Source organism: Rattus norvegicus, chromosome 2, assembly GCF_021556685.1.
Source record: "Rattus norvegicus strain SHRSP/BbbUtx chromosome 2, alternate assembly SHRSP_T2T, whole genome shotgun sequence".
NCBI lineage: Eukaryota > Metazoa > Chordata > Mammalia > Rodentia > Muridae > Rattus > Rattus norvegicus.
The window spans coordinates 90,597,603-90,612,849 of NC_141535.1; the positions used below are offsets into that span (position 1 = coordinate 90,597,603).

The 15,247-nt window shown below is 39.1% G+C and overlaps 1 pseudogene; it reads left to right on the forward strand.

Moving 5' to 3' along the window:
* Positions 1–4,484: 4,484 nt before the first annotated feature.
* LOC148006671 (heat shock cognate 71 kDa protein pseudogene) lies at positions 4,485–6,159 on the forward strand (annotated as a pseudogene).
* Positions 6,160–15,247: the final 9,088 nt, after the last annotated feature.

Sequence of the window (15,247 nt, forward strand, 5' to 3'; positions counted from 1 at the left end):
TTTCTGTATAATTAAAGGAATTTTAGTATTAAAAACTGGGTATGCGGCTGGAGAGATTGTATATTGGATAAGAGCACTAACTCGTCTGGCAGATCACTTGAGATTGGTTCCCAGCATCCATAACAGATGGTTCACACCCACCAAGGTCTCCAGTTCCAATGGCTTCTTTTGGCCTCAGTAGGAATCTCACCACAGGTGGTCTAAAAATTTTGGCACATCTAGTAGGTCAAAATTTAGGTGAAGTATCTTGGAATGGAGTGCCATTTAATTGGCCATTTGTTTCATGCTTGTGAATGCTCAATTGTTTAAAATTATTTCTTCCATTTTTTCCAAACCATTTAATTAACTGAGCATAAACATAAACATTTTAAAATGTATTTTTTAAAGTTGATGCTTCAACGTTGTATGGCATGGTGGTTAATATTGAAAAGATTCTTGATGGATATCCTCTGTTATAGTAAAGGTGACAAAATTAATCTTTATAGTTCAGGTTTTTGACAAATGTAAGGAAGGATTGAAAGAAATTCACAATTTTTGTCTTTTGGTGGGTAGGTTACATGTGTCAATATCATAACTGTCAAAATATTGGCACATTCAGTAAATTGAAATTAGATGAAATGTCGTTAAATGTAATACTCTTTGACTGAATTTTTGTTTTGAGGATAGGAAAATGCAGTTGTTCTAGCATTGTTTTTTTGTTTTTTATTTTATAAGTAGCTAATTTTTTTATTGGATATTGTTTTGCTTACATTTCAAATCTTATCCCCTTTCCTGGTTTCCTGTGCATAAATCCCCTATCCAATCCACCCTGCCTCTTCTTCTATGAGAGTTCTCCCTAACCTAAACACCCACTCCTTCCTGCCTCTCCACCCTGGTATTACCCTACACTGGGGGTCCAGCCTTGGCAGGAGCAAGGGCTTCTTTTCTCATTGGTGGCCAACAAGGCTTTCCTCTGCTACATATGGAGCTGGAGCCATGGATCTGTCCATATGCACTCTTTGGATGGTGCTTTAGTCCCTGGGAACTCTGGTTGGTTGGTATAGTTGTCCTTATGGGGTTGCGAGCCCCACCAGCTCCTTCAATCCTTTCTCTTACTCCTCCAATGGGGACCCTATTCTCAGTTCAATGGTTGACTGTCTATCACTGTTTTTAAAATTACTTCTTCCAACTTTTTGTCCTAACTAATCAAAAACTAACTGAGCAAAAATAATTATAAAAAAATTGTTACAAAATAAATAGACTATCAACATTTCAAAATAAATGTTAAGAGTATTATAAACTTAGCAGATTTGCAACAATACAAATAATATTTGGACAGGAAATGGCTGAATTTCTTTCTATAAGAAAACTGGGTCTTATTTAGTCCAGACTTGTAATGGCTTTAAAATGTTTTGTTTTGTTTTGTTTTGTTTTTTGCAAATTTGAACATTGAAATATAAAGAAACTTGGGGCAAGTCATTGTTGCTGTCATGTTAGCATCAAACTCAGTGATGTTGCAGATAGCTGGATGAGTAGAGCATCAAGAAGGTGGGAATGCCAAGTTAAAGAATCAAGATGGTGTTGAGTTATTTTAGTTCCATTGAGAGTCCCAGCCCTTACGTTTTTTCTAAAGTAGCATTCTAATTTAAAAATTATCAAAGTGTTTCACTAAACTTAATAGACTTTTATCCTTCACCAGCCTTTCATTACAATTCATTAAAAATCATATGAAAACTAAGAAGATTTTTCTATTATGCTGTATCAGTCTGTTTATCATACCCACCAACATAGTTGGACAATGCATTGATTAATGAATTCTGTCCATTAATAGACATGTTCTGTATCTATAAATGTTCACTTAACCTCCTTCATGGTGGAACACCCCATCTTATATAACTTGATTCTAGGTTCTTAGGTTCTAGTTATTCATATTTAATCGATAAAAATCCAATTTTTAATTGCTTTTAAAGAAAAGAAAATTGTGCCTTTGTTTTTCTTGTTTCTAATTTTTCATGGCATATAGTATTGTGTTACATAAGCACACTTCCACATAAGTTTATTTTTTTTTTCGGAGCTGGGGACCGAACCCAGGGCCTTGTGCTTGCTAGGCAAGTGCTCTACCACTGAGCCAAATCCCCAACCCCAAGTTTATATTTTTATCCATGGAGAGGATATCCCTATATCATTCTCCCCTTTCTCATTATTCAACCCTCCTTTAATTCTCCCCTTTTAAAGACATTTTTATTTCTATTTTTTTAATTTTTAAAATATTTGAATATTTTATTTTTTAATGAAATAAGATTATTTCCGTACAATTTATTTCAACTATGATTGCTCATGCCCCAACTCCTCTGAGATTCTCAACTCCCAGACTACCAAAATCAACACAATATTTTGAATTTTCATAGGAAAACCAACAAACATCTGAAAAAGGAAAAAACCAGAAAACAAATAATTAAACAAGATGAAAACAAAACAAATGTGAACAACAACAACAAAAGACAAATAAAGGAGCAAAAAAAAAAAAAGAAAAAGAAAAGCACAAGAAACACATATAGACACAGAGACAATTATCTTGTAAAACAAAGAAGTCCAATAAAAACACAAAATCAAAACATAATATACATTCAAAAGAGTAGTAGGGTAAAATAAATAAAGAGTTCAGACAAAGAATTAAGACCCACTAGGTCGAGGGAGAGGGAAAGAGAGATTTTGAGCAAAATCTCAAATAATACTGCAGTAGAGTTTCTCTGTGTTTCTGTTAGCCTTCTAGTCCTGAGCACAGCTCTTGCAATGAAGAGTAGATTGAGACTCTCTGTTACAAAACTCATTTTGCTTTGTGAATATTTGACAACTGAACATAGCTTCTGAATCAGAGATGTGCAGTGTGTCTATTTCCACCCTGGTAAGGGCATCTCAATCAGATTGACCTGTGTACAGTACCACAGAATCTTAATAGCAGGAAGCAGGAATAGACATGCTACTCTTGTTCCTGATTTTAGTGGATATGCTTTGTATTTCTCTCCTTTTAGGTTATTGTTCATTCTAGGCTTCAAATACATCATTTTTATTCTATTGTGCATTGTTTGTATTCTGGGACTTTTATTCTAAAGGGGGGCCTCATTTTCTCCCAAAGGAGCATCATATATAATTTTTTGTATTGCAGTCTGTTTCTATGATGGATTACATTTATGTATTTACATAGATTGAACTATCCTTGCATTTCTTAGATAAAGCCCACTTGATAATGGTGTGCTTTCTGTTGTGTTCTTGGATTTGGTTTCCATGTCTTTTATTATTAATTTTTACATTGGCAATGGGTCGCAATTCATGTAATGATGATTAGGCAGTGCCTCTCTCTCATATTTTCTTTTCTTTCTTTTTTCTTTTTTTTTATTAACGTGAGTATTTCTTATTTACATTTCGAGTGTTATTCCCTTTCCCGGTTTCCGGGCAAACATCCCCTTAATCCCTCCCCCTCCCCTTCTTTATGAGTGTTCCCCTCCCCATCTTCCCCCCATTGCCTCCCTCCCCACAACAATCACGTTCACTGGGGGTTCAGTCTTGGCAGGACCAAGGGCTTCCCCTTCCACTGGTGCTCTTACTAGGATATTCATTGCTACCTATGAGGTCAGAGTCCAGGGACAGTCCATGTATAGTCTTTAGGTAGTGGCTTAGTCCCTGGAAGCTCTGGTTGCTTGCCATTGTGTTCATAAGGGGTCTTGAGCCCCTTCGAGCTCTTCCAGTCTCACTCATATTTTCAACATCGTACCATATCCCACTCCCACTCTCACTATGCTGAAGAAGAGGGTTAGAGGAAGTGGAGCACCAAATTTGGAGCCCAACAACCACTCTGTGAGGATCTCATCCAAGCCCACCTTGCCAAGGTGTGGGAAAGGATAAATAATCAGACAAAAACAAAAGAACAAACCAAAAGGAAGAGGGGAAAAAAGAGCAAACAGGCTGAAGTGACTGACCAGTAAACTGTAGACCAGCCTCCAGAGAAATGGAGAGAGGGAAAGCCAGTGTCTGGCCTCTGAAGTGGAAGAAAAGAAGCCAAGTCCATCTGTCATCTGTCAGTGGTTCTTGTAGAAGTCAAAGTGGTTTTTCTATAATCCAAAGGAATATTTTCGTTAGCTATTTTGTAAATGTGAATTTTCTAGTAGTTCAAGAAACCCTTTATTGAATTCATTGAATGCAGAGCCAACTCTCAGCCATTTGTGTGATCTCGTCGTCAGCACAGACAGGCCTACACACAAGATACCATGTCTAAGGACCTGCAATTGGCATTGCTCTTGGCACTATATACTCCTGTATGGGTGTCTTCCAGCATGGAAAGGTGGAAGTAATTGCCAGTGACCAGGGTAACTACACCATGCCGAGCTATGTTGCTTTCTCAGACAGAACGATTCATTGAGGATGTGGTCAAGAATCAGGTTGCAATGAACCCCACAAACATAGTTTTTGATGCCAAAAGTTTGATTGGATGTAGCTTTCAGGATGCTATTATTTTGTTTGATATGAAGTACTGGCCCTTCATGGTGGTGAGTGAATGATGCAGACAGGCCCATGGTCCAAATCCAATACAAAGGGGACACAAACAGTTTATATCCATAGGAAGTATCCTCAATGGTTCTGACAAAGATGAAGGAAATTGTAGAAGCTTACCTTGGAAAGACTGGTACCAATGCCATGATCACAGTGCCAGCTTACCTCAATGACTCTCAGCAGCAGGCATCAAAAATGATGGAACTATTGCTGGCCTCAATGTAGTTCGAATTATCAGTGAACCATCTGCTGCTGCTATTGCTTACAATTTAGATAAGACAGTTGGAAATGAAAGGACTGGGCTGATATTTGACTTGGGAGGTAGCACTGTTGATGTGTCAATCGTCCCTATAAAGGATGAAATTCTTGAAGTCAAATCAACAGCTAGAGACTCCCACTTGGGTGGAGAAGACTTTGACAACCGAACAGTCAACCATTTCATTGCTGAGTTTCAGCAAAAGCACGAGAAGAACATCAGTGAGAGCAAGAGAGCTGTCAGGCATCTCTTCACCCTCTCCTCCAGCACCCAGGCCAGTATTGAGATTGATTGTCTCGATGAGGGAATTGGCTTCTATACCTCCATTACCCATGCTCCATTTGAGTAATTGAATGATGACCTGTTCCATGGAGCACTGGACCCTGTAGAGAAGGCTCTTTGAGATGCCAAACTAGATAAGTCACAGGTCCATGATATTGTCCTGGTGGGCAGTTCTACCAGAGTCTCTAAGACTGAGAAACTTCTGCAAGACTTCTTCACTGAAAAAAAAAAAAAACCCTGAATAAGAGCATTAATCCCAATGAGGCTGGTTCCTATGGTGCAGCTGTCCAGGCAGTCATTCTATCTGGAGAAAAGTCTGAGAATGTTCAGGATTTGCTGCTCATGGATGTCACTTCTATTTCCCTTGGGATTGAAACTGCTGGTGAAGTCATGACTGTCCTCATCAAGCACAATACCACCGTTCCCACCAAGCAGACCCAACCTTCACGACCTATTCTGACAACCAGCCAGGTGTACTCATCCAGGTGTGTGAGGTGAAAGGGCCATGACCACGGACAACAACCTGCTTGGAAGGTGGGAGCTCACAGGCATACCTGCAGCACCCTGTGGGGTTCGTCAGATTGAAGTTACTTTTGAAATTGTTGCCAATGGCATCCTCAGTTTCTTATCTGAACACAGTAAAGGAGAACAAGATCACCATCACCGATGACTGGGGCTGCCTGAGTAAGGAGGACTTTGAGTGCCTGGTCCAGGAAGCTGTGAAGTACAAAGCTAAGGATGAGAAGCAGAGAGATACGATTTTCTCCAAGAATTCACTGGAATCTTATGCCTTCAACATGAAAGTAACTGTTGAAGATGAGAAACTTCAAGGCAAGATCAATGATGAAGACAAACAGAAGATTCTTGACAAGTGCAAAGAAATCATCGGCTGGCTGGAAAGGAACCAGACTACAGAGAAGGAAGAATTTGAGCATCAGCAGAAAGAACTGGAGAAGGTCTGCAACCATATCATTACCAAGCTGTACTAGAGTGCTGGTGGCATGCCTGGAGGAATGCCTGGTGGCTTCCCCGGTGGCGGAACTCCTCCATCTGGTGGTGCTTCTTCAGGCCCCACCATTGAAGAGGTGGATTAAGACAGTCCTAGTAGAGGGTATGGCATTGTTCCACAGGGACCCAAAATAAGTAACATGGAATAATAAAACTTTTTAAATTGGCAAAAATGTGGGAGAATCTCAGTTAATCCATGTTTTAATGTAAATGATTTTTAAAGAGACTTCATCATTTGCTGGTTGTTTATTTTTTGGCACAACCAGAAAAATAGCAGGATACTGTATTAGGAGAGGCTCTGACTATATCAGGGGTCATCATAACATTCCTTAGTGAGAACTAGTTTCATGTCTTGCATACTAATGGCAATTTGGCGTTAGTGTCTGGATTATTTTCAGCTTTATCTTGTCTTGTAGTTTCCAGTAGAATCGTTTCCTAAGAAAACCACTCCTTAGGGGCTGGGGATTTAGCTCAGTGGTAGAGCGCTTACCTAGGAAGCGCAAGGCCCTGGGTTCGGTCCCCAGCTCCGAAAAAAAAAGAACAAAAAAAAAAAAAAAAAAAGAAAACCACTCCTTGTTCCTGCCCTGTCATAATGTAATGCCTCTGGTCATGATAATTTCTTTTCCTAACAATTGTGACAATGTGCTGAGAATGTTAGAAATTATGAGTATTCACTGTATGTGGCAAAGAAGAAGAAGGAAAAGGAGGAGGAGGAAGAGGCGGAGGAGCAGGAGGAAAAAAAAGTGAAATTCCTCAATTCAATTTAAGGGCATTTGGTTGTTAAGCTCTTAAGGAAAACTTGCCATATTTGAGGATAGAACATCACTGGAATAAATTCAAAGAAACAGCAGATGGCCCTTCAATTGGGTAAATGTACACAATGTATGACTCTTCAGGATTTGGGTACATAGGTTAAGAATTGAAATGTCTGTGTATTCTGCTCCTCAACCAATAAAACCTCAGTTGTGAAAGAGTAAAAAGGAAACCGCTCCTATGTTCATGAGGAAGATTCATATTTGTTTTTTTGTGGTTCAGATAAAAGTATAGCTGTGTTCTTGTAAAGAGACTAAAGCAATATTCCCTCTGTTTTTGTTTTGTAGAATAAATTGGGAATTACTGGCATTACTGCTTTATTTATATCACTTGTTTGAATGGGATATTTTGATTACTTCTTCTATTTCTCTGGTGGCAATAAATCTGTATAAATTGCTTATTGCATCTTTATTTAATTTTGGTAGGTGGTAAATATCAAGAAAATTACCCACTTCTATTATATTTTCCATTTAGATAAGCTTATCAGTTTAAGGTATGCTCCTATGGATGGTGGTCTGGATTTCCAATGTGACTGTTGCTATGTCTCCCTTCTACCTCTAATTTTGTTAACTTGAATCTGCCTTTCTGACTTTGATAATTTGGCTAAATGTTTATAAATCTTATTAATTTTCTCAAAGAATCAGCTTTTTCTTGCATTGATCCTTTTTATTATTTTTACTTCTATTTTATTCCATTAAGATGCAAGTTTTATTATTTCTTGCTACTTACTCCCATTAGGTATTATTTCTTCTTTTTGTTCTAGAGTTTTTGGGTATGCTGTTAAATTATTAGTATGTTCTCTTTCCAATTTTTTTTTCATGGATGCATTTAGAGCTTTGAACTTGCATCTTAGAAATATCTTCAGTGTATGGATACACTGTATTTGTATTTTCACTGAATTATAAAAATAATTTTAATTTTTAAAAAAAATTGCTTTGGCTCACTTTCAGTAGTGAGTTTCTCAGTTTTCATGAGTTTGTAAACTTTTTTGTTATTTCTGTATTTGTTGATTTCTATATTTAATTCACAGTAGTTAGATAGAGAATTACTTAAATTTACTTCTATCTATTGAGACTTATTTTGTTCCTACTTCCATGGTCAGTTTTTGGGAAAGTTCAATAAAATAATGTACTAATAAAATATGTATTTATTTATGTTTGGGTCAAATGTTATGTAAATATCTACTAAGTCTATTTGGTTTATGACACCATTAAGGTACAATATGTCTCTGTTAATTTTTTTGTCTGGATGACAGACAGGTTTTTTGGAAAGAATGGGATAATGAGGTTTTACACTCTCACTGTATGACAATAGAAATAAAAGGGAAGCTGTAGTAATTCTCTTATGAACTTGGGTGCATTGTGTGTTAGACATAGAAATTTAGAACTGAAATATCTTCTTGGTGGATTTTTCCTTCAATAAGTATGTATTCTCTTCCCTATTTCTTCAGAATAGTTTTAGTATGAAACTTTGTTTTGTGAAATATTAAGAGGGCTATACCATCCTGTTGCTTTGTCCATTTCCTCGGATTAATGTTTTTGATCATTTTATCTTGCTATGGTATCTTTTCTTTCATATTAATGTATGTTTCCTCAACATAGCAGAACTGGAAAATATTATGCTCAGTGAGGTTACCCAGACCCCAAATGGCATACGTGGTATGTACTCACTTAAAAATGTATAGTAGGAGTAAAGTGTAGGATACCCACACTATAAACCACTACATTCCACAAATGCCAAAAGAGCCAAATAAAAAGGAAGACCCAATGGAGGATAGTTGAATCCCTCTCAGAAGTGAGAATAAAATAGATATAGAAGGTGGATATAGGGAGGGAACTCAGATGAAGAAGGGTATAGAAGACAATCAGGGTAGCAGTGGCAGAACGTTATAGGGAAAGCATCTCTAGGGCATGCCAGTGACCTGGGAAAGGGTGGATGGTTTTGGAGGCACCAGGGTGCTAGAAAGATGACTATAGCTGCTCATACTCTTAAGAGCTACTTTGAACTCATTATATTGTGATTCAGATATATTGAGTATCTCGAGGCCTACTGAAATATGGTTGCTGGTCCCTAACGGGGACATATTGGGCTGGCTGCTGGCATCAAGGCATCTGGATTTGGATGACTGTAGTTTTACGTGTCGTTATCTGGTCCTGCCCTTTGTGTGTTGTTTTCCATTCTGTTACCTTCTCTAGCTCTTAGAAGCATGTGTTGGCTGTGATAGTGTGTCTAAATCTATGCTGTGTGACCAGGTGAATCCCTTATAGAACTTGTTTGTGGACACTGGGAACTGTGGATCGTGGTCTATATGCAAGTGACCTGTGCTCAGATTACATTTGAGAGAAAAGTTCTTTTTTTAATTAGACAGATTTGGTGAAATGTGGATTGTTGTCTATATGCAGGTGAAGGCAGGCACAAAGTAAGGCAAGGGCTGCGATTGGGCAGTGAAAAAGTAAGGTGGTCACAGAGTTTTGAAGAGAGGACGGAGAGGAAAAAGAAGACCCAAGATAGAAGAAAAGGACTACCCAAATCTGGGTGGCCTTATAGGATCACAGATAGTTATGAATATTTCATCAGGGATGATTTTTTATAGGACAATTGTCTTATCTAGGTGGGCAGTTTATGTCATTATCAATTGATTGTGAGTTTATTGCGCAGATGTCTTGTGGAATGAGAATTTAAGATATAAATCTGATTGATAAAGTTTATTGACTACAAGCTTATTAAGTTTTGATTTTAACAGGTTACTGGGAGTTGTGGCTATACCACAGGGTGTGGACGCTGGGAATGTGAGCAGAATCCACAGCAAGAGAGCTGTGAGATAGGCGGTCTGTGTATGGGACTGGCATGACGTTGACCTGCCTTGGGAACTAGATGGATGGTGAGATCACTGCAGGGCCTAGAGAGTAGCTGACAAATACTTGGGATGGAAATTGGAAATAGAGCAGATGCCATTGACCTGCAGGGGCTGGAACTAGCATGGGGTGGTAGAGTCTGTTTTAAATATTTACCACTAAAGGGAACTGAAATGCAGGAATGGGAAATGGTTAGAAGGATGGATGTCTGAGAGGACTAAAGAGAATGAGGTAAACTGGATCTATGGCAAGAAAGTGATGTCCTTGCTATTTAGAGGAGAAGCATTGATTGTTGTTCACTGAGACAAAGGAATGATGTGAGAAAGAAAGAATGTGGGAGAAAAAACTGGTTAGTTCCCTGAGAGTGATGGCATAATAATAGGAGAGCCCATAGCAGATGTTCTGCTACAAACCTGGGGATAAGACTGTGAAGTTGGAATTGAAAAATGGGAAAGAGAATGAAAATCACCTACCTGATTCCCTGCCTAGATTCATCAGTAGGTTTCCACAAAGACAGTGTCTTGGATATTGTTGGCTGAGACTACTTTTATGTCGCATGAACATAGATGATTTTTGTATTGCGTCCTAGAAGCACACATGAGAGAAAGCATGGTAATTACCTTTATGATAGTTACTAAGCTGGTAAGTTCTATTTGCATTCATCCCCTTCAAATGTATCATTCATCTCCTTTATCTACTCCTCTTTTGTTGGATATCTAGTTTGAACCTGTTATTTAGATATTTTTGATGTTAATATAAATACAAATTACACTGTGATATGGTGATTTGGAGTCCTTTAAATCAAATGTCCTATTTTGTTCCCAAAACTAAAAGAAAGTAAGAAAAAAGGGAAAGAAAAAAATTTTTAAAAAGTTTCTAGTAGCCTTGTAGATCTAATACTAGAAGTAGATCTAAAAGCAAATGGAATATTTGAAAAATGGGACCAGTCAACTAGACCCAATGCAGATATTGGAAGGAAGGAGATGATTCTTTCTTATAGCTAATTAATAATTAGATGATATCAGTGGGAACAAAAGATAGATGGTAGCTTCCTGGTTGCTGCCGCTGCAGAGAGCCCCTGGGCAGCACCCCACGAGCGAACCTGAGCCTCGGGACCACAGGTAAGACCAAATATTCTGCTGCAAGAAAGCTGCCTGGTGAGCTTGGGACACACGGAAGCAGAATTTCTCTAAGACCGGGCACGTTCTGTGTTTACCGGAAGTCCCACACCCGCGGATCCCGGCCCGCAGCAGCTCTCTGCTCCCAGACCCGGTGAGAGAGAGACCCAACCGCCTGGTCAGGTGGGCACTCCTGAGGCTGCAGAGCGGAAGAGACCACCAACACTGCTCACCCCTGCCCACATCCCTGGCCCAAGAGGAAACTGTATAAGGCCTCTGGGCTCCCGTGGGGGAGGGCCCAGGAGCGGCAGGACCCCTGCCAGAGACACCGCCGGACCCTGAAGGAAACACACCGGATAAACAGTTCTCTGCACCCAAATCCCGTGGGAGGGAGAGCTAAACCTTCAGAGAGGCAGACAAGCCTGGGAAACCAGAAGAGACTGCTCCCTGCACACACATCTCGGACGCCAGAGGAAAAAGCCAAAGACCATCTGGAACCCTGGTGCACTGAAGCTCCCGGAAGGGGCGGCACAGGTCTTCCTGGTTGCTGCCGCTGCAGAGAGCCCCTGGACAGCACCCCACGAGCGAACCTGAGCCTCGGGACCACAGGTAAGACCAAATTTTCTGCTGCAAGAAAGCTGCCTGGTGAACTCAAGACACAGGCCCACAGGAACAGCTGAAGACCTGTAGAGAGGAAAAACTACACGCCCGAAAGCAGAACACTCTGTCCCCATAACTGACTGAAAGAGAGGAAAACAGGTCTACAGCACTCCTGACACACAGGCTTATAGGACAGTCTAGCCACTGTCAGAAATAGCAGAACAAAGTAACACTAGAGATAATCTGATGGCGAGAGGCAAGCGCAGGAACCCAAGCAACAGAAACCAAGACTACATGCCATCATCGGAGCCCAATTCTCCCACCAAAACAAATATGGAATATCCAAACACACCAGAAAAGCAAGATCTAGTTTCAAAATCATATTTGATCATGATGCTGGAGGACTTCAGGAAAGACCTGAACACACTTAGGGAAGCACAGGAAAACATTAATAAACAAGTAAAAGCCTACAGAGAGGAATCGCAAAAATCCCTGAAAGAATTCCAGGAAAACACAATCAAACAGTTGAAGGAATTAAAAATGGAAATAGAAGCAATCAAGAAAGAACACATGGAAACAACCCTGGATATAGAAAACCAAAAGAAGAGACAAGGAGCTGTAGATACAAGCTTCACCAACAGAATACAAGAGATGGAAGAGAGAATATCAGGAGCAGAAGATTCCATAGAAATCATTGACTCAACTGTCAAAGATAATGTAAAGCGGAAAAAGCTACTGGTCCAAACATACAGGAAATCCAGGACTCAATGAGAAGATCAAACATAAGGATAATAGGTATAGAAGAGAGTGAAGACTCCCAGCTCAAAGGACCAGTAAATATCTTCAACAAAATCATAGAAGAAAACTTCCCTAACCTAAAAAAAGAGATACCCATAGACATACAGGAAGCCTACAGAACTCCAAATAGATTGGACCAGAAAAGAAACACCTCCCGTCACATAATTGTCAAAACACCAAACGCACAAAATAAAGAAAGAATATTAAAAGCAGTAAGGGAAAAAGGTCAAGTAACATATAAAGGGAGACCTATCAGAATCACACCAGACTTCTCGCCAGAAACTATGAAGGCCAGAAGATCCTGGACTGATGTCATACAGACCCTAAGAGAACACAAATGCCAGCCCAGATTACTGTATCCAGCAAAACTCTCAATTAACATTGATGGAGAAACCAAGATATTCCATGACAAAACCAAATTTACACAATATCTTTCTACAAATCCAGCACTACAAAGGATAATAAATGGTAAAGCCCAACATAAGGAGGCAAGCTATACCCTAGAAGAAGCAAGAAACTAATCGTCTTGGCAACAAAACAAAGAGAATGAAAGCACACAAACATAACCTCACATCAAATATGAATATAACGGGAAGCAATAATCACTATTCCTTAATATCTCTCAATATCAATGGCCTCAACTCCCCAATAAAAAGACATAGAGTAACAAACTGGATACGCAACGAGGACCCTGCATTCTGCTGCCTACAGGAAACACACCTCAGAGACAAAGACAGACACTACCTCAGAGTGAAAGGCTGGAAAACAACTTTCCAAGCAAATGGTCAGAAGAAGCAAGCTGGAGTAGCCATTCTAATATCAAATAAAATCAATTTCCAACTAAAAGTCATCAAAAAAGATAAGGAAGGACACTTCATATTCATCAAAGGAAAAATCAACCAAGATGAACTCTCAATCCTAAATATCTATGCCCCAAATACAAGGGCACCTACATACGTAAAAGAAACCTTACTAAAGCTCAAAACACACATTGCACCTCACACAATAATAGTGGGAGATTTCAACACCCCACTCTCATCAATGGACAGATCATGGAAACAGAAATTAAACAGTGATGTAGACAGACTAAGAGAAGTCATGAGCCAAATGGACTTAACGGATATTTATAGAACATTCTATCCTAAAGCAAAAGGATATACCTTCTTCTCAGCTCCTCATGGTACTTTCTCCAAAATTGACCATATAATTGGTCAAAAAACGGGCCTCAACAGGTACAGAAAGATAGAAATAATCCCATGCGTGCTATCGGACCACCACGGCCTAAAACTGGTCTTAAATAACAATAAGGGAAGAATGCCCAATTCCATACGTGGAAATTGAACAATGCTCTACTCAATGATAACCTGGTCAAGGAAGAAATAAAGAAAGAAATTAAAAACTTTTTAGAATTTAATGAAAATGAAGATACAACATACTCAAACTTATGGGACACAATGAAAGCTGTGCTAAGAGGAAAACTCATAGCGCTGAGTGCCTGCAGAAAGAAACAGGAAAGAGCATATGTCAGCAGCTTGACAGCACACCTAAAAGCTCTAGAACAAAAAGAAGCAAATACACCCAGGAGGAGTAGAAGGCAGGAAATAATCAAACTCAGAGCTGAAATCAACCAAGTAGAAACAAAAAGGACCATAGAAAGAATCAACAGAACCAAAAGTTGGTTCTTTGAGAAAATCAACAAGATAGATAAACCCTTAGCCAGACTAACGAGAGGACACAGAGAGTGTGTCCAAATTAACAAAATCAGAAATGAAAAGGGAGACATAACTACAGATTCGGAGGAAATTCAAAAAATCATCAGATCTTACTATAAAAACCTATATTCAACAAAATTTGAAAATCTTCAGGAAATGGACAATTTCCTAGACAGATACCAGGTATCGAAGTTAAATCAGGAACAGATAAACCAGTTAAACAACCCCATAACTCCTAAGGAAATAGAAGCAGTCATTAAAGGTCTCCCAACCAAAAAGAGCCCAGGTCCAGACGGGTTTAGTGCAGAATTCTATCAAACCTTCATAGAAGACCTCATACCAATATTATCCAAACTATTCCACAAAATTGAAACAGATGGAGCCCTACCGAATTCCTTCTACGAAGCCACAATTACTCTTATACCTAAACCACACAAAGACACAACAAAGAAAGAGAACTTCAGACCAATTTCCCTTATGAATATCGACGCAAAAATACTCAATAAAATTCTGGCAAACCGAATTCAAGAGCACATCAAAACAATCATCCACCATGATCAAGTAGGCTTCATCCCAGGCATGCAGGGATGGTTTAATATACGGAAAACCATCAACGTGATCCATTATATAAACAAACTGAAAGAACAGAACCACATGATCATTTCATTAGATGCTGAGAAAGCATTTGACAAAATTCAACACCCCTTCATGATAAAAGTCCTGGAAAGAATAGGAATTCAAGGCCCATACCTAAACATAGTAAAAGCCATATACAGCAAACCAGTTGCTAACATTAAACTAAATGGAGAGAAACTTGAAGCAATCCCACTAAAATCAGGGACTAGACAAGGCTGCCCACTCTCTCCCTACTTATTCAATATAGTTCTTGAAGTTCTAGCCAGAGCAATCAGACAACAAAAGGAGATCAAAGGGATACAGATCGGAAAAGAAGAGGTCAAAATATCACTATTTGCAGATGACATGATAGTATATTTAAGTGATCCCAAAAGTTCCACCAGAGAACTACTAAAGCTTATAAACAACTTCATCAAAGTGGCTGGGTATAAAATTAACTCAAATAAATCAGTTGCCTTCCTCTATACAAAAGAGAAACAAGCCGAGAAAGAAATTAGGGAAACGACACCCTTCATAATAGACCCAAATAATATAAAGTACCTCGGTGTGACTTTAACCAAGCAAGTAAAAGATCTGTACAATAAGAACTTCAAGACACTGAGGAAAGAAATTGAAGAAGACCTCAGAAGATGGAAAGATCTC